The sequence below is a fragment of the Panthera onca genome, chromosome B1 (assembly GCF_046562875.1).
Source record: "Panthera onca isolate mPanOnc1 chromosome B1, mPanOnc1 haplotype 2, whole genome shotgun sequence".
Lineage (NCBI taxonomy): Eukaryota > Metazoa > Chordata > Mammalia > Carnivora > Felidae > Panthera > Panthera onca.
Genome location: NC_138342.1, coordinates 103,638,171 through 103,665,105, shown reverse-complemented (window position 1 = coordinate 103,665,105; position 26,935 = coordinate 103,638,171). Strand labels below are relative to the sequence as shown.

The 26,935-nt window shown below is 37.4% G+C and overlaps 1 protein-coding gene across 5 annotated transcripts in view; it reads right to left on the bottom strand.

Moving 5' to 3' along the window:
- Window positions 1-2,371: 2,371 nt before the first annotated feature.
- Window positions 2,372-26,935, bottom strand: part of BBS12 (Bardet-Biedl syndrome 12) — a 69,623-nt gene continuing 45,059 nt past the window's right edge. For 4 of the 5 annotated variants that reach the window (XR_013555157.2, XR_013555159.2, XR_009616191.3 and 1 more), the window contains 2 exons: window positions 20,778-20,833; window positions 17,347-18,522 (listed from right to left, as the gene is read on the bottom strand). The gene's annotated coding sequence lies outside the window, so the exon portion shown is untranslated. Of the gene's footprint in view, window positions 2,505-17,346; window positions 18,523-20,777; window positions 20,834-26,935 lie in introns of those variants that run through there. The other variant, XR_009616192.3, reaches the window with a different exon arrangement.

Here is a 26,935-nt window from a genome sequence, read left to right as displayed (position 1 = left end):
CACTAAGCAGGACCTGAACAAATATTTACAAATAAATGCATGCATTAACATCATTTTAAAAAGTTGTTTTTGAAAACTACTCTTCATCTACATTATATATGGATGTGGTCAATGACTGTGGAACTCTATATGCTGTTTTTTAATGCAATCACACTATACTTATTTCCTTAGAAAATCTCACTAACATGCAGAAGTGAATGCATTCTAAAACCTAGTACATCAAAAACAATTTTATCATTTCTCAAGTCATCATTATGACTATCAGCTGTGATATAGTAGAGTGAGCCACTCTATTTTATTTCCAAAGAGGTAATAAAAAGGTTATTGTTTACCTTCTATGCTCAGGTAGCAGATTCTGATCTCACCAGAATAATGTTCTGTGCTTTACGTTGACTTCGTGTCCTTGATTTTGAAAAACAAATAATAAAACAATAAACACCCCAAAATTCCTGAAATAGCCAAGGCTTAATTGTGTTACATTTGGCAATTTTTATTCTTTTTTTTTTTTTTTTTTTTTTTTTTTAAGAGAAAGTACAAGCAGGGAAGAGGGGCAGAGTGAGAGAGAGAGAGAATCCCAAGCAGGCTCCACACTCAGTGCAGGGCCCAACATGGAACTTGATCCCACAACCCTGGGATCATGACCTGAGCCAAAATCAAGAATTAGACACTCAACCCACTGAGCCACCCAGGCACCCCTGGCGATTTTTTTTCTTAAATATTGTATTGTCACTCTAACTAAATAGCCAATCTATAGTCATTCACTGTTTTCAGGCATCTATATGACTCTGTTAATCAAGTGACTAGTCTCTTCTCATCAACTCTTTGATTTTGCTTTCCCAAATTCAACCCCTAAGTTCAGAAAAATTAAAACTTCATAATGGGCAAAGGAATATGAAGTAGTTCATAGAAAAAGAAATATAAATAAAATATATAAATACATACTAACTACATAATCTTTTAAAATATATAAATGAAATATAAAACATTCGAGTAAAAGAATTGCACATTAAGAATGAGATATATTGCTCTACTTCTCAAATGGGCATAGTCAGAATGTTTAATATATAGCATTAGAGAGTAGGAGGAAACAGGCACTCTCTTGTCACAGCTGGTGGGAGATCAAATTGGCAATAGCATTCAATATTTGAAACACATATGCCTTTTAACCCAGCAATTTCTTTTCTAGGAATTTATCCTATACACATAGTCATATATGTGTCCAAAGATATAAGAACATATGTACTTTAGCTTTGCCCTTGGTTGCAAAAGATTGGAATTAAGCAATAAAAAGGGTTATCAATAGGGGCCTATAAAAGAAATTATAGTACAGTCATTAATAATTTTTTTTTTGAGAGTCTATCACTACCAGATGCAATTCTGGAATGAACTACTGAAGTTTGTTTTTTGTTGTTTATTTTTTGTTTTTAAATGAAGTCAATCTAGGGGCTCCTGGGTGGCTCATTCGTTTTTGCATACAACTTTGGCTCAGGTCATGATCTCAAGGTTTGTGAGTTCCAGTCCCACATCAGGCTCTCTGCTGTCAGCACAGAACCCTCTTTGGATTCTCTCTCTGCCCCTCCCCTGTGTGTGTGTGTGTGTGTGTGTGTGTGTGTGTGTTCTCTCTCTCTCTCAAAAATAAATAAGCATTTTTAAAAAATGAAGTCAATCTATATGTATGGCTATGGAATGATCTCCAAGGTATATTGAAAATGTGAAAAACATAAGATATGCTGCCATGTGTATAGCGTGCTTTCATTTTCACGATGGGAAAGACAGGAAAACATGCATGTACCCACAACATACATGCTTTTATAGGCATAGAGTACTTCAGGAATGTCTGTCTCTGGGGAGAACTGGGGACTAGAAATTGCAAAAGAAGACTTCTTAATTGTCCTGTTTTTGTACTACTTGATTTTTAATCATATGCATGTAACTACCTTTTCCCATTTAAATAACATGTTTTATAATATATATAGTAAGAAAAATATGATAACTTGATATGAAATTCCTTTAAAAAAAAAAAGTAAATGCACAGGGTCCAGAATGTAAAGATGCTGTGTGTCAGTCATCTCTACCTACATCCTGTGGGATTCCAGGGCACAGCTCCCTGGTGACTTCTGCACTCCCTAGCTCCCTATAAGAACACGCAGTTAATAGAAATCAGTAGCGCAAGTAATCTCCAAAGACACTAAAATAACTGGGCTTTACGAGTAGATATCTAACGACCAGATGATTGGAGGTTACAATTCCTCTGAACTGTAACAGATCACATCTGGAAATTTACATCTTAAAGGGACACTGACAAGATAGATGGTTTGCAAGACTGGGCAACTCTGATTACCATAATCATGTATTGTGGTGATCATGCAAATTCCCATGTAGCATCAGGTTCTTTTATTCAAAGACAAAATTAGAGTACATTACAACAGGAAGTTACAGGAACACTTTTTCCTTCTGTTCTCCAAATAGAGTATCCACTCAGGACTCTTCCTTTGTTAGTCTTTCTGGATACAAAAGAAAAGATCACTGTAGGGGTCTTCCATCTTTACAATTCAAAGATTCTTTCTCCTTTCTTGGAAATACTTTTTATTTTCCCAGAAATCTTCCCAAACATTTAACTGTAACCTGACCACATATGGTCAAAAAGCAATGCATACCAGATTTAGAAATATTATAAACTCCAACCCACCCAAACTGGCCGGTTATAGTTGTTCTTATTTGTGTTCAGAGGACAGGATTGAATATTTTTTTCTTTCATCAGTGAGGAAGCATCAGCTTTGTCTATAGTCCAAGTGTACTATAACCTCAGCCAAAACTATGACTTTGTAACTGTCCAGCCAATGACCTCAAGTCTGACCTACAGGCAATCGTCTCCTGGGATGAAAAAGGTCATTTAAACACCTCAGCCCCTAGTCACTGGGAGAGTACAAAATTTTATCTCAAATTAGTATTCTTAAGGTTAAGGTCTCACAAAATTAATACAGAAAGAATGAGTAATGATTAAAAAAGAGAGAAAGAAGAAAGAAAGAAAGAAAGAAAGAGAAAAAGAAAAAGAAAAACTGGGACAGGAGTTCACTAGACTTGAAAATTTCAAATGTTTTGTCAATATTTCTTCTATGATAAAAATATATTTCATTATAGGTGAAGGGGATTAAGAGTATACTTAATCATGATGAGCACTAAATAATGTATAGAATTGTTGAATCACTATATTGTATACCTGAAACTATTATAACACTGTGTGCTAATTATGCTGGAATTAAAATAAAATAAAAATTTAAAAATGTATTTCATTAGGAGTGCCTAGATGGCTCAGTGGGTTATGTGTCAGAGTTTTGATTTCGGCTCAGATCATGATTTCATGCGTTGCGTGATCAAGCGCCTATGTAGGGCTCTGTGCTGACAGTACAGGGCCTGTTTGGGATTCTCTCTCTCTCCCTCTCTCTCTCTGTCCTTCCCCCACTTTCTCTCTCTCTCAGAATAACTCAAGAAACTTTTAAAAATGTATTTCATTAATTTTAAACTTTTGAGAACATCATGCTTTCTGAAAAGCTAATGTTTTGGCCAATAGTTTACTAATCGAGAAATGAAATTATAGTGAAGATTCAATTTCGAACCACTGCAACTCAAAAAGACTCAGCTAAAGTTAATGCACTTACTACTCATGCAAAAGGCTAAACAAACTTGGAAAAACATTTTGACTATTACAAAGACAACTATTTTACAACCTTCGCATTACACATATACACAAATAGCAAAAGAATACTAATTTCCAGTACTGCATCTCTCTACTTAGTGTGTCTATTTCGAAAAACAGTTTAAGGTAACTTGTCTATTGAAGACAAAGAGTTCAAAATTATAAAAATAAGCAGGCAGAATTGTACCAGAAGCTAGATCTTTACATTAATCAGTCACTGAATTATCTCTAATCTTCCTGCAGACAAGGTAATGAGAAAAAATGAGCGTGTTCTAAACTTTGTGCTGTTTGATAACAGCTCACTGAAAAGTTCCTGACTGGCATGAATTCTTTACAAACCTGTTAAGCAGCGTCTTATAAAATGAGCAGTGAGTAATATAAGGGCCAATGTAAGTGAACTGTAATTTTACCAAAGATTAAGAAAATGTTCTTCAGATTGCCTTAATAAAGCAGAATTCGACATTCAGTCATAACTCTGTAAAAGCATTTCTGTAGGGGATTAAAAAATGTATTTCAGGAACATTGTATTCTGTTGATCTAATTTAAACTAGGACAGATTTTAGATAATTTGGAAAGGTGGTTGATTAATATGTTCCTTAAGTCTTCTCTCTTAAATATCAGTTATCTTGAGTTCAATTATATACTTATTATTATCATTTTTACAACAGTAAGAATGTTCATGACAATAAACACAAAGAAGGAAATATTGTTGCGGCAATTATCATTTAGTAACATTTTGCTGGGACATCCTTCTTAGATAAATGGATAAGGATAGAGATATGTTTTGGGTGTTTTTGGCTTTGTTTTTCAAAACTGGGCCATACTGAACCCACTTCTATACCATTATTATTCATTTGCCAGTGTATTATGAACATCTTTATATGTCATTAAGTATTTTCCTGTAAGTTTGTTCTTAGTGCCACCACATTATTCCACTGCATTTGGTATACCAAAATTTATGTAATCCACTGTGGACATTTAGGTAGTTCTCACTGTTTAAATTATATTTTATTGCATAATTCTGGTTACTTCTTAGGATCAATTCCTTGCATTTATTTCCTTTCACAAGACTCCTTGAACTTGTAATTATTTATGTAATGTCTATTCACTGATAGAATGTGATTTCTAGCCCTTGATATAGGAAACATTCAATAATACCTTTGAATAAATGAATATTTTCAGAGTTTGGGTACATTGTATCAAGCTGGTTTGGAAAAGTTGTGTCAATTTGTACCTTTCCCAAAAGCATGGTGAAAATCCCCTTTTTCTACATTCTCTTTATCTCGGGTAATTATCTTAAATACAATCATTGAACTATTTGACATGGAAAAAATAGCTGTTCACTGTTGAAAGTTATTATAACTTTTAAAGTTATTATAGAAAATGAACACTTTTTTCATGAGTTTATTGAACATTTATATTTTTTGTTTTTTGATTCATTAGTCTTAAGTGTGGTGAGTACTGAGGCACAATCATTTCAATGTTATCTGAGAAGTGCCCAAAACAGCAAATTCAAAGCACTGTTTGGTCTGTTACCAGATAGGCTATAGAGAGCTTGTGCTCTCTCACTCTCTCTTTTTCAAAATAAGTTAAAAAAATATATATCTATATGTGTACATATATATATATATATATATATATATATATATACACACATACATACATTGACCAATTTTTTTGGTCAATTATTTTGCCTTAATTTTAATTTATTTTTTTCTTCTAAAGTGTTTGTTTCCCCTCAGAGTTCCCTGTTCATTTCTCTTCCCCATTTCCTGATCCACTTAGAATAAATTCCAGTGTGCAATCATAGCCACATCACTGGTATTAAGTACTCTTAATGACATCAGTGTGTAGGCTGCAAAAAGTATCTAACTTTTGAGCGGGGTTAGTCATGCAATTTGTGTGGCCCTGTCTTCACTTAAAGCCATCAGATTAAAACAAAACAAAACAAAACTACATCACTCATATAAAGCAATATGATACAGATTTCTTTATTTTTTGCAGTTGCTGAAGGGTATCAAGTCTCTGGAGAATCTACGATCTAATTCACACCCATAAATCACAGGTCATGGCTTCTGATGGGTGGTGGAGTCAGTGCCTAGGGTTAGCTCATTCTGATGTTTCTAGAGCTCTTCTTATATTAAGATTAACACATTCAAAGAGTAAATGTAAGCTAACAATGCAAGACTACTGTCCACAGGGTATTTTCAACGTCACTGTTCACACATAAAATGAAAAGGGAGTATAATAGCAATTGATGATACTGAAACTGAACTTTTTAAGAATCATAGGAAAAAAGAAAGACTATGTGTTTGAGGTATTATATAGTTGAGACAGGTTGTCTTGCATGGGGTAGATCAATAAGATCTGTTATTGCACAAACCTCAAGTAGACCCTCAGGATTTCCTGTTGTCAGGAAATCCAACCATATTGTATAGGTCCATCAACTCTTTCAATCTCTAAGACCATTTCAACATTTCTTTTTTCTTGAACTTCCAACAACCCCCACTTTTAGTCGACACCTTGTTTGCTTCTTATTTTACCAAAGATGATGAAATCAATCAGAATATAATTCCTTCCCTTCCCACCACGAAATAACCAACCTACCTATATCTGCTCTCATACACTCTATCTGGCCCCGGACCTGTCCTCTGCCCCCTCCCACCTAAGCCTTGGGTCACATTTCCTCTTACTTGAAGGAATTTTCACCAGCATCACTTTTCCTCCTTTTCACTAGATTATTCCCATCAGCATAAAAATATATAGGTCTTTTTCCTGTCTTCAAAAAGGACCCTCTCTTCCCTTGACTCCACACCACTTTTCAGATACTACCCATTTTCTGCTTCCTTCTACAGCAAAATTCCTAAAGGGCTGTCTAATGTTTGTCTCTTCTACTTCCACCCATTTGTTTCTCTGTTTTAGACCTTTGATTTCATCTATTGCTTAAGCAACTGTATGACAACAAAAGTAATGAATACAAAAAAAGACTTCACCCAAATTCCCCTAGCCTCAGACATCAGTTATTCTCGTTTGTGTTCCCTTCTTATTTTGTTCATTGGCTAATGTCTATTTATGCTTTGCACTCTTGCAATCATAGTCTAGGAATATTTTTATATTCTATTCTCCTTACTTACCATCATAATTTCCTATCTTTCTACATTATTTACAGAATTCATATTTTAAGAATTAAATGTCATCAAGTTGGTATGTGTATACCTCATTTCGCTACCCACTATTCCGGGTCATTTAGATGGTGTTTTCCCGCTGTTACAAATATGCTGTGGTAAAGTACCTCATGTACATAATTTACTGATAACTTTTGTGTGAATTGTTTCTTCATGTATATGGTAGAAGAGTCATTTAAAATGTGGTGTAAGTATCATGCGAAATACTGGCTGATATTCTATCTACTATGGAAAAAGTATAAGACCCTATATAGTATCACATCCTGTTGAGCTGGGATGGGAGGATGGTTGCCTCATCTTTCTAGTTATACCTCATCACTGTTACTCATGGTTTTTTGATGTATCCCTATCAATCTTTGAATTCTTTTTTATTTTCTGTTACATACATGAAATGTTACAGACTTACCTTGCACTTTTCTTGCCCCAGTCTTGGAATCAAATATATCTTCAAAGACCTCTGCTTTTTTTTTTTTTTTTTTGGTTGGTTTTGTTTTATTATTATTATTATTATTATTATTATTATTATTTATAGATAATATTATTTAGAAACTGAGATCTAAACACTAGGTATGCTCAGTGTTGCAATGACACTGTTCTCAGGCCTTCTCAACTGAGAGAGCTAGGAAATATATGTCTACATATATGTGTGTGCACACACGTATACACACATGCTATGGAAAGCACGAAACCACTGGTATATTTATTCTAATCTTATAACTACAGGGTTTATTTCAGTTTTATCCCTTTCCATATTTGTATCTTCTTATTCTAAGAGTAGGAAACCTGGCTCCCATTAACTCAATATATTTGTTTGTTGGATCAACCCTCCATGTAATCAATCTCTTCTCATCACCACTGTCCCCTGAGGGGGCACTCTCCTCACCTCATTCTGCCTGCAATATCCCACGTTGGGTGATTTCTCCCTTGTACAGATGCTGTCCTTATCTTGCTTGGACTCCACTTACCATACCACTGCTACCACCCCTACTCCATGCAGATGTTTTTCTCATCCCTCTTGAGCTCCACCTCCTTGTGCTGGGCCACTAACATCCACTGTCCAGTGTGAATGCTTACTTTTGCTCAACTCTACCTATTGTCTTTGAGACCAAATTATTTAGACAAGAAAAAAAGCAGGCAGGCAGGCAATTAGAAAATAAAGTATATATATATATATATATATATATATATATACACACACACACACACACACACACGTGTGTGTATATATACATATATATACATGTATATATACATATATATGTATATATATGTGTGTGTATATGTATATATTCTAATACTCCCACTTCCACATTTAATGCCTTTTCTCTTATTACTTCTTCTATTATTTTTTTTTCTTATTACCAAAACAAGACGTACAAGTAACACAATGCTGACAAGTGCAGGGGAGAAAAAAACTTTTACTCTACCCTCTAAGGTTCACTGGAGGCCTGCAAACTAAACTGACAGAAGACAGATTAACAGGAGATAAATCATATGTTTCTTCACTTATGTTAATATTTTTAGGTGCAAAGTGGTTCCATAGAAAGGAGATGAAAATCCAAAGGGGCAGTTAGACCTGGGGGTTTATGTATCATTTTAACAAAGGGCAATAAATTGTGAAGAAGTGAATAGACAAAGGAAAAGAGGGTTTGGGCTCCTAACAGTGGTAAACTGTGGGAAGATGCTTAGGAAGTGTATAGGTGATAAGAGTTGTCTAGTAAGGGTTGTTATTATTATTTCTAGCTTTTCAACATTATATGAGCCAGGAATTTGGTTTAACAGGTAGACTTGATTAAAATTCTTCTTCCATCACTTACTAATTGCATCACCTCAAAACAAATTCATCTGAGTCTCAATTTCCTTTTCTATAAAATGGGGAATATAATAGTATCTCATAGCTATTTTTAAAGGAGAAAATGAAATATTATATACAAAGAATGTAGTACCTGTACATAGTATTTGTTTTGTTAATTTTTCCTCACTTTCCTCAGCTGTGAAACAGGCATACTATAGTATCCATCTCAGCAGTTTCTTGTAAGGATTGAGTTATTCCATGTGAAGTGCATATAATAAGCACTCAGCAAATATTAACAATATGATTATCAACTCTAAACCAATACAGAGCTGTCTGATTGATAATGAATTATCAATTAAAGCCCAAAAAAGTAAAAGACAAACTTAGTATTTATTTATAAACAGGGAAAAGTGCTTTAAAAAACTTGCAAATGTTTCTATAGGAGGCGAGGACAGGTTTCCTTAAAATGTGCCACTTTGGCATATTGATTATTTTGAAGGAAAAGTTACTTAAGAAACAGCCAGTACATGGGGGAACATTCTGGTCCCCTTTTGTCTCCAAAAAGCAGAAAATAAATATCCCATATGAAAGGTACTCTCCCTATACCAGGAGGTAAAGAGACATCCTTTTCACCAGAGATAGGGAATTTGGAGCTAAAAAGGCTGTATAAACAAACCTTGTTACTTTTACTCATTTACTACCTCAGCCCAGATTCTGTTTAGAATACTTTATTAACTGGAGCTCCCAAACATGTTTCCTTTGTCCTCTTAATTCCTCACTTACTGTTTCTTTGTCTAGAAAGTATAAAAACTGCCTGCCCTTGGTCATTTCTTTAGATCTCAATTTCATTATTAGGCCTCCACGAGCACGTAATTAAACTTTGGTCTTTTCCTCCTGTTAATCTGTCACAAGTCAGTTTAATTCTTAGACCAGCTAGAAGAATCTTGAAGTGTAGAGAAAATTTTTACTCTGACAAATTTCTTTGACCCAAATATTTGAAGCTAAGGATTATGTGTCTAAGCTTCAGTTTACACTGGTGAGTTTCTGGAGTTGTACTTTTTATTTAAAGTACAAAGCCCATTTTCTTTTTTTTTTATTTTTTTTATTTTTTTTTATTTTTTTTTATTTTTTAATATATGAAATTTACTGTCAAATTGGTTTCCATACAACACCCAGTGCTCATCCCAAAAGGTGCCCTCCTCAATACCCATCACCCACCCTGCCCTCCCTCCCACCCTGCCCTCCCTCCCACCCCCCATCAACCCTCAGTTTGTTCTCAGTTTTTAACAGTCTCTTATGCTTTGGCTCTCTCCCACTCTAACCTCTTTTTTTTTTTTTTTTTTTCCCTTCCCCTCCCCCATGGGTTTCTGTTATGTTTCTCAGGATCCACATAAGAGTGAAACCATATGGTATCTGTCTTTCTCTGTATGGCTTATTTCACTTAGCATCACACTCTCCAGTTCCATCCATGTTGCTACAAAAGGCCATATTTCATTTTTTCTCATTGCCACGTAGTATTCCATTGTGTATATAAACCACAATTTCTTTATCCATTCATCAGTTGATGGACATTTAGGCTCTTTCCATAATTTGGCTATTGTTGAGAGTGCCGCTATAAACATTGGGGTACAGGTGCCCCTATGCATCAGTACTCCTGTATCCCTTGGATAAATTCCTAGCAGTGCTATTGCTGGGTCATAGGGTAGGTCTATTTTTAATTTTCTGAGGAACCTCCACACTGCTTTCCAGAGCGGCTGCACCAATTTGCATTCCCACCAACAGTGCAAGAGGGTTCCTGTTTCTCCACATCCTCTCCAGCATCTATAGTCTCCTGATTTCTTCATTTTGGCCACTCTGACTGGCGTGAGGTGGTATCTGAGTGTGGTTTTGATTTGTATTTCCCTGATAAGGAGCGACGTTGAACATCTTTTCATGTGCCTGTTGGCCATCCGGATGTCTTCTTTAGAGAAGTGTCTATTCATGTTTTCTGCCCATTTCTTCACTGGGTTATTTGTTTTTCGGGTGTGGAGTTTGATGAGCTCTTTATAGATTTTGGATACTAGCCCTTTGTCCGATGTGTCATTTGCAAATATCTTTTCCCATTCCGTTGGTTGCCTTTTAGTTTTGTTGGTTGTTTCCTTTGCTGTGCAGAAGCTTTTTATCTTCATAAGGTCCCAGTAATTCACTTTTGCTTTTAATTCCCTTGCCTTTGGGGATGTGCCGAGTAAGAGATTGCTACGGCTGAGGTCAGAGAGGTCTTTTCCTGCTTTCTCCTCTAAGGTTTTGATGGTTTCCTGTCTCACATTCAGGTCCTTTATCCATTTTGAGTTTATTTTTGTGAATGGTGTGAGAAAGTGGTCTAGTTTCAACCTTCTGCATGTTGCTGTCCAGTTCTCCCAGCACCATTTGTTAAAGAGACTGTCTTTTTTCCATTGGATGTTCTTTCCTGCTTTGTCAAAGATGAGTTGGCCATACGTTTGTGGGTCTAGTTCTGGGGTTTCTATTCTATTCCATTGGTCTATGTGTCTGTTATTATGCCAATACCATGCTGTCTTGATGATGACAGCTTTGTAGTAGAGGCTAAAGTCTGGGATTGTGATGCCTCCTGCTTTGGTCTTCTTCTTCAAAATTACTTTGGCTATTCGGGGCCTTTTGTGGTTCCATATGAATTTTAGGATTCAAAGCCCATTTTCAACCATGCCATTAATTCTAGTTCTTAAACCAAAATGACAATACTTTTTCATCTATATTTCTTAGAATGAAGAAAAGTAATATTTTTCCCTTTACTTATTCCATATTACTCTTTTTATTTAACTGTCACATATATTTTGAACTAAATTCTCATATCTTTTAAATTCTAGTAGTAGGCATTTGGGACCTAGGCCAAATATTCATTGCTACTTATTTTAAATATCTTGAACAACTTTAGAGTGGATTCTCTTCCTATTCTTTTCCATCTTATTCTCTTCTCCAGGATCCAGATTCTGCAAGTCTGGACATGCCCTCCTAAGCGCAGCCTTAAGCGAAGTGAAGTGATCTAGGGATTTCCCCTACTGAGCACAAAACTGAAACTTCTAAAACCTCTCATCTTGATTTCTTTCCACATTCATTTTCCATCTGCCTTTCTGGCACACTGCCCCCTCTTTAGCAAACTTGCTATCCTTCAAGTATCTCCAAGATGGGACCTACAGTTTTCTGTGCCTCTTATGGCCATGGCAGGGTTACACCCTCTCTTTTGAAAACCTCTTTGTTTCAGAGGGTCTATTCTTTGGTTGGAGGCATCCACTGCCTCAAGGAGGATTAGAATTATTAAAGCAGGAATGCAAAAACAAAGAAACAATTATTGTTCAGCTTTTATGTTTCAAGAATACATTGTGAAACCCAGAGCTGGAACAATAGTTAAGAAAGAAAAGACAAAATCAGGGCTTTTTAAAAGAGAAAACATTTTTTTAGTTCCAAAAAAGCTAGTTTTAAGTATCAGTAAGAAGAATCCCCTAAATGAAGTTTAACATAAACAATATCTTGTAGAAAAAGTAGATGAAGAACCATCCAGGCCACAGACTAGAAAAGCATTGCTCCAGCAGAGGAGATGAAAGTGACTCAGAGGAAATGGCTGGCATAAGGGTCAGAAAAGGGGCTTGTTATACTTCCTTATGGGATTGAAACCCCTGGGGACAATTGAAAAGAATCTACCAAAAAGTTTTCAAAATACCAAGACTGGGGTGTGTCCCAAGATGTATCTCTGGGATGGCAGTAAGCCTCAGAAGAGCCATACACACCTTATTCCCTAGCAAGGTACAATGCATAGTCAGTGCTTTCCAGGCCCTGGGAGGAAAGAAAGGGTTGAGAGAGAAAGAAAGAAAAAAAGAGAGAGAGAGAGAGAGAGAGAGAGAGAGAGAGAGAGAGAAAATGGGCTGCATGGCTTTCAGGGTAGGATGCAAACATGCTACCCTGGCTGCATCTGGGGATCAGATGAGGTCTCCGTTGATCAGTTATGTCTCAGTTGATGATGGCCACCTGAAAACCAAATGGAATAGCACATCTATGTGGCACAAGTGTCAGTAACTGCTGATAAATGGAGACTGCTAGATGATTGAGTGGTAGACCCACTATCTAGAACACTGGCCTAATGCCTGGATACCTTAGAAGCTTCTGCTAGTAGACACTGTTGGTCTTATCCAATCCTCTTCATTTGACCAGTACACCATCCTCAGTTGTTGTGAGGGTTGGCTGATAATAGCTCACCCTTTGGAGCCACCCTTCTCCAGAGAATTGTCCTCATTAAGGAACTACCAAAACTATCTGGGAGGTCACCTCCACCCCATCCCAACCAGCAAATCAATGGCTGACTGACATGGGTACAAAAAACTGTCTCTCTTGCCTCAGGGGTGTCAACTTTATGGTGTCATTCACAGTCCAGGGCTCACTGGCAAGCCAAGGCTAGATTTCAGCAGAAATCTCATTGTACTTAGCTTCTTCCTGAGGTATCCTGCTTAATCTCACCTCCTTACAACTTTCTTCTTCTTCTTTTTTTTTTTTTTTTTAAAGTAGGCTCCTTGCCCAATGCAGGACTTAAACTCACAACCCTGAGATCAAGAGTCACATGCTCTGACTGAGCCTGCCAGATGCCCTTTACAACTTTCTTCTATGAGCACTCCCTCAGTCACTTCCAGAAGAATCTCTGCTTCAGGCTCTGCTTCTAGGGAATCTAACTAAGACACTCCCCCAAACAGATGTCACTTTGGAAGAATTGAGGGGTTGGGGAAAATTTTTGAATGACTGACCAAGTGTAAATTTGAAATAACTAAGAAACTTACTGAAATGATTGAATTTACTGGAGTCAACTAGATTATGTTTTGAGATATCAGGTGACACATGTAGGGGAAGAAAAACTTTTCTTATACCCTTTTAGGTTTCATAGCTGGGGGTTCTATGAATTAAACTGACAACAAACAGATTTAACAAAAGAAAAAAATACAAATTTATTAATTTTAAGTGCAGGGGACTTCCTTTGGGAGTGAATATCCAAAGGAGTGGTAAGATTTGAGCTTATATACCATGTTACTATGAGGAGGGGCAGGGGGCACTTCTGGGAGAACAAATGACTTCCTAGAAGGGAAGGCAGAAGGCATTTACAGAAACACAGATGTCTTTTTGGAAGATAAAAGGACCCTTAGGAGAACAGATGGGAGATATGACAGTTTGTGACAATATTTGGGTGTGGTGTCAACTTTTCAGCTTCTCTCTGGGAAGAGATTAGAATTGCCTCTGGGGACACTTATGATAGTTAAGCTCAAAATAATTCTTTCTGTTTAATTTTTAAAATTTTATTTTAGAGAGAGAGAGAGAGAGAATGAGCAGGGGAGAGGGGCAGAGGGAGAGAGAGAGAGAGAGAGAGAGTCTCAAGCAGGCTCCATACTCAGTGCAGAGCCCAATGCTGGGCTCGATCCCAGAACCCTGGGATCATGACCTGAGCTGAAATCAAGAGTCAGACACTCAACCGACTGAGCCATCCAGGCGCCTCTAGCTCAAAGTAATTCATATGTCAAAAGGTAAAGACTAAGTTTAGTTATAAGAAATTTAAAATGTTACATTTCCTTCATACCAGAGGTTATGCTATAAAGCATTGGCCCTGTTATACCTAGAAGACCCTTACTTCTCTTCTTTCCCTGTTGAAGCTCTTCTCATCCTTCACTGTCCAGATCAGCTGCTGCTTCTCTACAGCACCCACTTTCTTTATTAGCATGTTTCTAGTGTCACCTCAAAATACAAAGACCAGGAGAGGTGGACACAACACAATACAAGACAAAACTGAGTGCATTCCTTTGCCAGGAGAGAAAGAGCCATGTCACTCAAGAAGTAACTTGAACAGGAATTTAGGACAAAAGGTAGGAGGAGGCACAGAGGAGGAAAAGTAACATTTTAAGTTTCTTATAACTAAACTTAGTCTTTACCTTTTGACATAAGACAGAGGAGGAAATTCACCAGTGAAGCCTGAGTTCACACTCTGGTTGGCTCACAAGGTAGACTGTGAGTTCTTCTTTCCAGCTGATATCACATTGGCCCTGTCATGGCAGGGAGCACCAGTTCTCAGAGCTCCTACAGCTCTTGCCGTTCTCAGAGAGGTCCAGGTCAGAGTACATTGGGCTTTCTAGCATGTTCAGGTTTGCATGGTGGAGCCTTGGCTAAGTTTTTTCTTTAGTTGTAGTTAGTAGTGCCCATGTTTACTGGAAGTTTGTCAAATGAGCCCCAAGTTCTCACGCAATTTTGCCTCTCTCTACAAAGATTAGCACAGCAGTTTGTTCACAGAAGCTGCATAATAACTGGTTAGCTGTTTCTTGCACAACATAGCCTTAACAGTGGCTGCCATATAGCTCCAGAAGGTTGATGTGAAGCGGGATCTCTGTTCTCTCAGATCAGAGGAAGGCTCACTTGTCTTTTATTAACCCTGAAGAAATTATCAGCATCACACTACCTAAAACGCGGAGTCTGGCCCAGGCAATACATTGCAACGGGGTGAAAAAGGGAATGGTAGCAATAAGATCTGGGAGGTGCAGAGTGAGCAAGGGATCCAAGTACTGCGGGGGAAGAACAGACAGGTCATTGCCTCCCTGGCACTAGTTTGGCATCATGGTCTATTGATCCCTAGGAGGCCTGGAGTCATCAGCTGTCATTGTCTATTGTGATGACAGGAATTTTAGGAGTTTTGGCAATGGCAACTGTGGGGAATAAATGGGTAATTGACCTTTCATGAACTCTCTCTAGATAATGATGAACTGACAAGGAGTACAAACCAGCCAGTAAAGTATAAAATAGCTTTTCAGATCACCTAAACAGTTTAGGTCTTCGGAATAGAAATCTTTATCAAGTGTATGTTATGCTTTTTGTCTTTTTCTTTTTTTAAAAAAAATTTAAGGGGCGCCTGGGTGGCTCAGTCGGTTAAGCGGCCGACTTCGGCTCAGGTCATGATCTCGTGGTTCATGAGTTCGAGCCCCGCGTCGGGCTCTGTGCTGACAGCTCAGAGCCTGGAGCCTGTTTCAGATTCTGTGTCTCCCTCTCTCTGACCCTCCCTGTTCATGCTCTGTCTCTCCCTGTCTCAAAAATAAATAAAACGTTAAAAAAATTTTTTTTAAAAATTTAAGTTTACTTATGTATTTTGAGGGAAAGAGAGAGTAGAAGTGGAAGAAGGCCAGAGAAAGAGGGAGAGAGAGAAAAATCCCAAGCAGGCTCCTCACTGACAGCACAGAGCCCTCATGAACTGTGAGATCATGACCTGAGCCGAAACCATGAGTTGGACACTTCACTGACTGAGCCACCCAGGCACCCCTACTTTTTGTCTTTTTCAAAGAAAGTATGCCAAACATATTTAGCCTTTTCTATGATTGCTCAAAAGCATCATTGACCGGGTAGATTAAACTCTAGATTGGCCTGCACTCTACTACTGTCTGCATGTGTGGTTTTGTTTGCTTGTATGTTTGTTTGTCTACTTTTGAGTTTTCCTCTCAGTCTCCTTCTTCTGCTAGTCTGTCAACCATCCCTTTATCCTGTTCTCAGTGTACCTACTTGTAACAAATCTCTCTTTGTTTGCTTTTAAATCTGCTGAGAGTTTGGGTATGAGGTGATTATAATTATGAAAATCCAGAACAAGGACTGCCAATACCTAGCATGAGAGCTATTCTTCCCCATCACTAACCATGAATCATTAAAACCCTGGATGTGGCCTCAGAATCTTTCACAAAAGATGCTCCATCCAAGTAGCTCCTATCAATTGATAAGAATTGATGCGAATTGATAGTATTCGGCATGGGAGCTGAATACTATCTCCATGGGGATGGTGTTAGTAGTCAAGTCCTGCAAGAAATAAATAGCACCTCAAACTTGGGTGATTTGAAGAGAGTTTAATACTCTATTTTCATAAGTGTGAGTAGGGCTTAAGAAGCCACACCCTACCATACCCTGGAGTTAGTACCTGTGGGTCTGAAGGAGAGGGAGAAGTTACTGGAACCTAGACCTAAGTGCTGCCAGGAGCTATGGTCTGGGTGGGAGGCTGCAGCTAACTTACAAAGACCCTGCTGGGAGGGAGATGTGAGAATAAATCCTTGACCTCATTTACCTTGTATACTCTAGGGTCTTTCCAGTTCTTCCAAATGGCCAAACCCAACTGGAATCCAGAAGGCAAGATAGATCCCTTTGATGCAGTTCATGCTGGTCTGCCTCCCAGGGCACAGAGCAGGATGGAGGAAGGACACAGGGGCATCTGAGAACCTCTGGCACAGAGGGGAAATGTACTTTCTGGGATACTAGAGGACTGGAAGCAGAGCGATCCTCTGGGGTCACCTGGGCATGACTGAACACTGATGTGTCCTACTGGTGCTGCATTTGGTTCAGGAACCAGGAAATTCTGGTTATTTATAAGACTTTCATTAAATGTAATGACAAATGGGGTTAGTGTATGTTCCAGAATGGTAATTCAACACCTATTATAAAAGGACAGGATTGTAGTCAGAATTATGTTTCTGGGTGGAAAAACCCTACCTTGTATGGACAGTGTCAGTTTTTTCTTCTTGTTCCTTTCCCACCTCTTCTATCCCAGGGATTCTGGGTCAAGGAGAGCCATCTTGAAATATGCTACATCTGTTTCCACTTTGTAGCCTCCTAATGTCCTATGAGATTTTATATTCTTAGCTCATTAAATGGGAAGTTAGTTGAACATTTATTATGTGTAAATGTGGGTATAGTTTACCGTTGTGAGACTAGAGCTAGGGAGAAACATTTCTTCATCTCTGATCTAGAGTAAGATTAATTCAATTTTGCAAATGAATCAATTTTCTTTTATGTACAACCCATAGACTCAGTTGAATAAGTATAATGACACTGATGTAAGTTGTTCAAACTATTTTTGCTTCTTGGTTCTTCACTGTATTCCAGATAGTGGAGGTTGTTGGAGAGCCAGGTTCAAAATAGGTAAGGAGCTACCAGGCTCTCTCCTCTGGGCCTATAGCAGACTTTAGGCACCTTTATTATAAAATGCTTTTTTCCATCCCATTTCACTCCTTACCTTCACCACTGAACCTTTTCAAAGACTCATCTACACCTGCAAGCTACATCCAGACCCACCGCCCTCCCTATTCCCTACACCATTATTAGTCTGGATATTCCTTCCCACACTGTGCTGAACAGTAGATGTCAGTGGTTAGATTTTTTGGCTCTCCTCTGGTATAGGATGATGTTGTCATCACTTCATCTTGCAGTGTTCTTGTCTTTGGATCTCCTTTTTCCTCCTTTTCCAGGAAAAGTTCCTGGTGGCTGCTTCTCTGCTTCTGTTATTACTGCCTATTCCTTTTTCTGCTCTCCAAATACAGCAGTATTTCCCAGTTCCTTTCCCCAGCTCCTCTACTAAGCATTCCCATTCTTACTTGCATTTTTTTAGAGCACTTTCCATACTTTCTTCTTCAACAAACATCCACTCTCTTTGCTTCAATTACCACTGCCCTGATGTGACTCCTAGATTTACAAACTTTGCCTCTATCTGGGTGCATAGCCCTCTCATCCCCACTTCTCTGGTGGATATGTCCACCTACATAAGTGGCCAGCACAAACTAAACTAGTCCAAGTCGAACCCACTATGTTCCCTTGCAAATGATTACTTCTGATGATTTACCTTTGAGCACCCTGGCTCAACACATTGGATTTTTTTGTTTGTTTGTTTAGTGGCTTTCTAGAGACTTTGTCTGCTGCCCCTCCTTCCTCAAGTGCTGTCCCATCCCAGCTACATGGCCATGGTCTTCCAGGATTCTGCCTTCTCTGGCCTCAGTTGATTGGTTCCAGGGTAGATCTTCAGTGTGCTTGGGAAGAGCAATAGTGCGCAGTGGTGAGTCAAATTGGGCTACTGTCTGCTAAGTTGCACAGGTTTTTCTAATTATAAAATCAGTATAGTAATAGCACCTACTTCAAAGTACTTATATGAATATTAAATGAGATAATACATGCAAATTGCTTAGCAACTCCACCTAAGCTAGTTCAATTTAATCTGCTGTTATCTGACTGTAACAAGAGTAACTAACACTTTTAGCTCCAAAAGAGGCTTCTGATTACCAAGTGCTAACAATTCTGCTTCTGAAATATCACTGGCTTTGTGTCATCTTGTTCATTTCTATTGCCTCCTTTGTTTTTCTGGGCAATGCAAGTACCTAATCAATCTCTGTAGCTATAGTCTAACCCACAGTCTCATTTAAAAAATGTTTTTTAAATTTATTTATTTTGAGAGAGAGAGAATGAGCAGGGGAAGGGTAGAAAGAGAGAGAGAGAGAGAGAGAGAGAGAGAGAGACCCAAGCAGGCTCCACACTCAGCACTGAGCCCCACACCCATAAAAATTATTTTTTGGGGGGGTTGCCTGGATGACTGAGAGTTGGATTCTTGATTTTGACTAAGGTCAGGATCCCAGGGTCGTGGGATCGAGACCTGTGTTGGATTCAGCATGGAGACTGCTTGAGATTCTTTCTCTCTCTTTCTCCCTCTCTCTCTCTCTCTCTCTCTCCCTCCCTCTGGCTTTCTCCCCAATCATGCTCTCTCTCTCTCTCTAAAAAAAAAAAAAAAAAAAAAAAGACACCTAAAAAACAAACTAAAAATGCTTTCTTGAACTGCTACTTGAGCATGCCATGTTCTTCCTCCAGAACCTCCAAGGAATCTGCACTGTGTTCTGAATAAAAGACACTTCTCTCTTTTTTTAAGTTTATTTATTTATTTTGGCAGAGAGAGAGAGAGAGGAGATACAGAGAATTCCAAGTAGGCTCTGCTAGAACGTAGGGCTAGAACTCAAAAACCTCAAGATCATTACCTCAGCCGAAATCAAAAGTCAGAATCTTAACCAACTGAGCCTCCCAGGCGCCCCTGAATGACACTTTTCTACTAGTGGTTTCACTTATTTTCTCAAGCTTCTCCCCACCTTGAGAGAGGACCTGCTACTTGCCACTTCTTACGTTGCAGCTCAACGGAACGACTCAATCATAACTCCTCTACATGCTGCTGGTTTTACCTCAGTCCTCTCAGCTTTCTGCTATACTTTCTTTCTTTCTTTTTTTTCTGCTACACTTTCTGTAAAAATCTCACCATTTTGCAAAGCCCAAACTTAATGAAACCTTTTCCATGAGACTATTCTGGTTTCCTCAAGCAAAATGAACTCCTTGAATTCCTGTACCATTGAATTCTCATTTGTGATGTTTATTTGGCTCCATCTGCTATTACAATTGTTACTGTGCATCATTTATTTCTTCCACTAGATCACAGGTTCCTGGAGGACAAGTGTCTTACTTAAGTCAATAGCCTCCAAAGTGACTAGTACTACACAGAGGGCATTCAAAACACATTTGTGGAAGATAATTGAATCAAGAAAACATTCTCATTCTCCCTTCTGCAGCACATACACTAAAATTGGAACATTAGGCAGTAGCTACACTTGTGGTGAGCACAATATAACATAAAACTTGAATCACTGTGTTGAACACCTGAACGTAATGCAACATTGTATGTACACTACACTCAAATAAAAAAAAAAAGAAAGAAAAAATGTTCTCTGGTAGATTGGGCACAAAGTTGAATATAGTGTGTACAAGCACGTGTGTGATGTGTGTGTGTGCGTGTGTAAAGAAAGAAGAGAGGAAGAAAGAAATATTTGAAGAACTGAATTAATCTCTACACCACAAATGAATTCAAGATGGATACAGTTTGGCCAGTGGTGGCAATTTTGCTTTATATTGCTATTTTTGTTTGTCACTATAACAAACTGATTTAATACTTTATTACCTTGGTTCATATTTTATTTAATTTTCTTTCGGGTTTCTATGTGTTTTATTTTTATGAAGTGTTATAATTTTATAATGAAATCTCCAACTTTAAAAAATAATCTAAAACATACTTTTCATCTTATTACATATGGTTCTTAACAATGTAAGTAAATAAAGGCAAATTGTGCTTTAGTCAAAATCAATAAAAAGCTTCCAGCCAAATTTTTTCTATTAGCTTAAATGATTGCATACTTAATTTAATGTAACAAGTGATAATAGGAAGTTCAGGGTTTTATGAAATACATGCAATACTTACTTTTTCAAAAAATCCTTCCATTTCTCCTCTGTAACGTATTTCAGGATAAACTGATCCTTTAAATGAGAATGTAAAAATGTAAGAAAGCACTGTTTATTCTGGAAAAGTTTTAATATTATTAAAAATAATTGTCCTCAAAAATAAAACTTTTGGCTTAAAATATATAGATAGTATGAACTTTTCATTTTGATTCAAATATTAATAGTGATTTTTCAAGAGGAAAATCTTCTGCATAATACAAATATTAAGCAGGTCAGCATGGGTTACTAACAGAAATTTTGACTATCAAAATATACAACATTCCTCTGTGAAAATTTGTGCATATTTAATTTTATTGAAGTGTATCATTTGAAAGTTTTTACCTAGACATTTCTAGATATGTCTCCCAAGGCAAGGGACACAAAAGTAAAAATAAACTATTAGGATTGTATCAAAATAAAAACCTTCCACACAGTGAAGGAAACAAAAAAACTAAAAGACAACCTACTTAATGGGAGAAGATATGTGCAAATGACATATACGATAAAGGGTTAGTATCCAAAATATATAAAGAACTTACACAACTCAACACCAAAAAAACCTCAAATAGTCCAATTAAAAATGGGCAGAAGACATGAACAGACATTTCTCCAAAGAAGACATCCAGATGGCCAACAGACACATGAAAATATTCTCAATATTACTCATCATCAGGAAAGTGCATATCAGAACCATGATGAGATATCACCTCATACCTGTCAAAATGGCTAACATCAAAAATACAAGAAACAACAAGTATTGTCAAAGATGTGGAGACAGAGGAACTCTCTTGCACTCTTGGTGGGAATGCAAAGTGGTGTAGCCACTGTGGAAGACAGTATGGAGTCTCCTCAAAAAATTAAAAACAGAAGTGACCTATGATCCAGTAATTGCACTACCAGGTATTTACCCAAAGAATACAAAAACACTAACTCGAAGAAATATATGCACTCCTATGTTTACTGCAGCATTATTTTACAACAGCCAAACAATGGAAGCAGCCCAGGTGTCTATCAATAGATGAATGGATAAAGAAGATGTATATATGTACAAAGGAATATTATTCAGCCATAAAAAAGAATAAATTCTTGCCATTTGCAACAACATGAATGCATCTAGAGAGTATAATGCTAAGCGAAATAAGCCAGTCAGAGAAAGAATAATGCCATATTATTTCACTTATCTGTGGAATTTAAGAAACAAAACAAACAAAGGATAAAGGAGACAAACCAAGAAAGAGCCTTGTAACTATAGGGAACAAACTGATGGTTACCAGAGGAGAGGTGGGTGAGGGGATGGGTTAAATAGGTGAAGGGGATTAAGAACACACTTTATTTTTAATGTTTATTTATCTATTTTTGAGAGAGAGAGAGAGAGAGGCAGAGAGAGAGGGAGACAGAGAATTCCAAGCAGGCTTTGTGCTGTCAGCACAGAGCCTGATGTGGGGCTTGAACCCAAGAACCATGAGATCATGACCTGAGTTGAAATAAAGAGTCTGGATGCTTAATTGACTGAGTCACCCAGGAGCCCCAAGAGTACACTTATTTTGCTGAGCACTGAATAATATATGGAATTGTTGAATCACTATATTGTACACTTGAGACTAATATAACATTGTATGTTAACTATGCTAGAATTAAATTTAAAAATTAATTAAATTTAAAAAAATAAAAATTAGATGTTTAGATCATGTTTTCTAATCTTTTTAAACATACCAACCTCAATTGAAAGTAAAAATGTGCAAGGTAGACAATTTTTGTTAGTTTTATTGAAAGGCAAAACCAAAAATGGCTAACATTTTCAACCTACCTGAATAATGTTATAATTCTAGTATAATAATTTTGATTATTCAGAAAATAATGATGGAATAAGAGAGAAAAACAAAAACTAAAGGAGAAAATGTACATACCACAAATAGATTTGGTAATAATGTTGACTTATATTTGTATGATTTTATATATATATATATATTTTTTTGTTTGTTTATTTATTTTACATTTTATCTTGGAATAAAGGCCTAGAAGCAATAAGTTTACTTATTTTGAGAGAGAGAGCTAGCTCACCGACATGAATTGGGGGTGGTGAGGGGGGTTGGGCAGACAGAGAAGGAGAGAGAGAGAGAATACCAAGCTGGGGCTCAAACACACTGACAGTGAGATCATGACCTTTCTCCAAGGTCATGGAGATTCAAACCAAAGATTCAAAGGCTTAACCAAACTGAACCACCCAGGAACCCTGATTCTTTTTGTATTTAAAAGTACTTTCATATACAGTGTCTTTCTGATCTTTACAACAATCTTATCACTAGAAAGAGTTTCAGACATGAAACCCAGAAGAAATAACTTGTTTATCCTTGTACTTGAGCAACAAGGAAAAAAATTAACTGGAAAATAGTATATTTAATAAAATGTTCATTTTTGTGGTTGTTGTCATTTTGTTTTGTTTTTTACTTGGGAAAACATACATTATGAAACAGGCTGGAATAGAACAGGTTGGCTAAGGGACTGGTAACGGAAGACTTCATTTGCTCTAAAAGCAGGAATTGGTATTGGTATATGTTCCAATATTAGCCTCATAAAAATACTGCTTGTTTTCCAACATATAAAACTGCTTTCGAATCCCATATTCCCTCAAGCTGTTTATATTATAACTTCATCAAAGTCTCAAAGTCAAGAATCTTCTGAACTGCTTGAACAGCATCTATTTCTTCTCCCTTTCTTTTTCTTTCTTTCTTTCTTTCTTTCTTGCTTTCTTGCTTTCTTTCTTGCTTTCTCTCTTTCTTTCCTTTCATTTCCTTTGATTTTTCTCCTCTAAACACTTTGAGGAACTCCTTGTGATACTTGCCATAGAGGTGGAGAAAATCTTTTTTACTAATTTTCTTTGAATTCTCTGTGCATAGATGAAAGTCTTAATGAGATTGGAAACTATCATAATTCTTGGAGAGAGTACATAAGATTAATGTGCCCTTTAGAGAAAAAAAAACCCAGACACTGAAATTCCAAATATTGCTCCTGCTATTAAGAAATCAGAAAATCCTGGGGTGCCTGGGTGGCTCAGTCAGTTGAGCGTCTGACTTTGGCTCAGGTCATGATCTCATGGTTCATGGGTTAGAGCCCCCGCATGGGGCTCTGTGCTGACAGCTCAGAGCCTGGAGCTTGCATTGGATTCTATGTCTCCCTCTCTTTCTCTGCCCCTCCCCTGCTTGTGCTCTGTCTCTCTCTGTCTCTCAAAAATAAATAAATGTAAAAAAATTTTTAAAAAATTTAAGAAATCAGAAAATCCCTCCACTCCACAATCAGAAATAGTGTAGAAAGAGGGAACAGTCAACACCTGCTTGAGGTTAGAAAGATAAAAATGACAGTTCATTGTTGGTGAGTTTCTTGTGTATTCATTTTCAAAAACTGTGGCAGAGAAAAACAGAGAATTGAAGTTGAAAGTTATAAGGAAAGAGAAACTGAATAATGTCGCTAGACAATTTGACAATTGACACAATTTGTCACTTAAGAAATTCAGCATCCCAGTATTATATTTTGGGTGAAATCTTTTTAATGAAGTATTAGACATTGCCATTTCTTTACCAGTTGATTCCAACATTTAGATCAATCTATCACGAGGTCGCATTTCTTTTCTTGTGTACATGAATGCACCAGAGTGTTTCCTCTGAGTCAGGCATTAGAGCAAGCTATCCAGTGCATTTGGTAGGAAATTGTGGTGAGTACACTGTTTAGATGTATTCTGTTCTCCCTCATTAATTATTTAATTATGGTTTTAAAGTATTTTGCAAACCTATAAACAGGAAATCCTATGTGTAATGCCTTCTTTTAGTCTGAGTCTTCTTGTAATATTATACTTCCAAAGTAATTCCTAGTAATCAGATGGCTAAATTAGGACCAGATTCCAGAATTAAAAGAATGAAACAGATTAACTCAGTAGGCTGAAATATTAAGGAAACTAGGCCAGCTAGAGGTTAATTTTCTGTCCCAGGGTCTTTTGTAATTTCTGATCTTTAGGCAACACACAGAGACAAACATGCATATAAAGGACCCTACTGGAATTAGTAAAAGAAAAACCTTTCTCTTTTATACCTATGTGATGTGGAAAACCATAATATTAACTGCACTAAATTATAAGCAGTGGAATCTTACATTGTTTCAACATGTCTGGGCATGTTTGGTGATTGGATTTGTTCCAAACCAAGTTCTCCATGGATTCCTGATAACCCAAAGGTGGGAGAAGGTGGGTGGAGATTGTCAATAACACCATAGATCTACTTTAAGTTCAAGCCAGGATCCCCACTCCATGCAGATACATAAAAGCTCTTATTATACCTACATTTATTAAAGTTACATCTTGTCATATCTATATGCTCAGTGTATGCCCACATATACTAGCTACTGTATCTAAATAAACCCAACTGAGACCATGAACAAGTTGAATTTGTTAATTCTACCATTATCTTAACTGTGAAGGTGACCTAGGCTCTTGACAGAGATCTAGGTTCTTGAGAGGGAAAGATGCTCTTAAGATTTTTATAATTGCTTATTCTTAAGAATTTTAAATTTGCCTCGGTGTCCTACTAAATGATAAACCATTGTCATGAAAAGAGTAAATGCCACTAGAACCAGAAGTCTTAAGATACAAGGAATATAGCTATTCAAACAATGTTCTGGCGAAAAGTTTAAATTTTGAACAGACCTCAATTATCTGCGTCCCTCATCAATGTGGTAAATACCTAGTGTGTGTGTGTGTGTGTGTGTGTGTGTGTAATAGTATACACTATTATAAATGTACTGATAAATAATAGAATGGTAGAGCATAGTATTGTGACAATGGTGTTAAAATATTATAAGAATTGCATGCAGGGAAAGGTTATTTATAGCACTGCTTTAGGTCTGGAACATCTCTGAAATTTGCGGGTTTGGAAGTGTTGAAATTGTTATAATGTTCTGCTTTATAAATTTGCTATGTTGCTTGCTATAGACTGAATGTTTGTGTTTCCCCAATATTCATATGCTGAAATCCTAATCCCCAACGAAATGGTAATAGTGATTGTTTAGGTGGTGAGGATGAGGTCCTCAAGAATGGCATTAATGTCGTTAGAAGAGAGACCCCAGAGACATACCTTACCACTTCCATCTTGTGGAGAAACAGTGAGAAGATGGCAGTCTCTGACGCAGGAAATAAGCTTTCACCAGACACTGAATCTGACCTTGGCCTTCCCAGCCTCCAGAACTGTGAGAAGTAAATTTCTGTTGTTTCTATGCCACCCAGTTTATGATATTCTTGTATACCCTGAACTAGGGCATGCTGGTATTGTTCAACTGAAATGAGGAAGATCTAAAACAGTAATCCTTGCGGACAGGACCATAATGTCCAGGCTAGAGTTTTCATGCTAACATGGTCATTAGAAGAGCAGCAGCGAGGTTCAATTACATATGTAAATGTAGGAGCCAGAGTCCAGTGGCTTAGGTATCTGACTGCAAGTTGCAGGGACAAGGAATTCTGATCATACTCTATTTTAAGAGAGTGCCACAGTGAGCAAAATTGGTATTAGTTACCTGTAATCAGAGAGCTTGGTTAACTAGCTAACCAATGAGCATGAGTGACACCTAAACGTTGGACCTGGAGGAAGTGACATTATAAGCCCTATAGCTTGCTTACGAAAACATGGTTTCTTACCAAACTTCAGCTAATAAGAGTGAGTTAGGGTGAATGGTCTCAGATATTTGCTTAATGTTTTACACCCCCTCTCTAATTTATAAGTAATTTTTGATAAATTATAAAATCAGTACTTTATTATAAAAATCCAAATGTTATAAACATGTTAATGTAGAAAATAAAAATTCCCAACAGTTTCATTCTCCAGATATTAACCAACTGCTGCTTATCTCCCCCCCCTCCCCCCCCGCCCCCATCCATTTTTCTTCTCATGACAGGGAGGCATCATGACCTACTAGTTGAGAAGGCAGATTTGGGAGCCAAGCTACTTGGGTGCAAATTTCAGCTCTGTCACTTACTAGCTGTGTGACTGTGGGGCAAGGACCTCTCAGTGCCTTGGAATCCCATCTCTGCACAGGGGCATAACTACCTCTCTCACTGAGTTGTGAGGATTAACAATGGCATATTAGAATAGTGCGTGG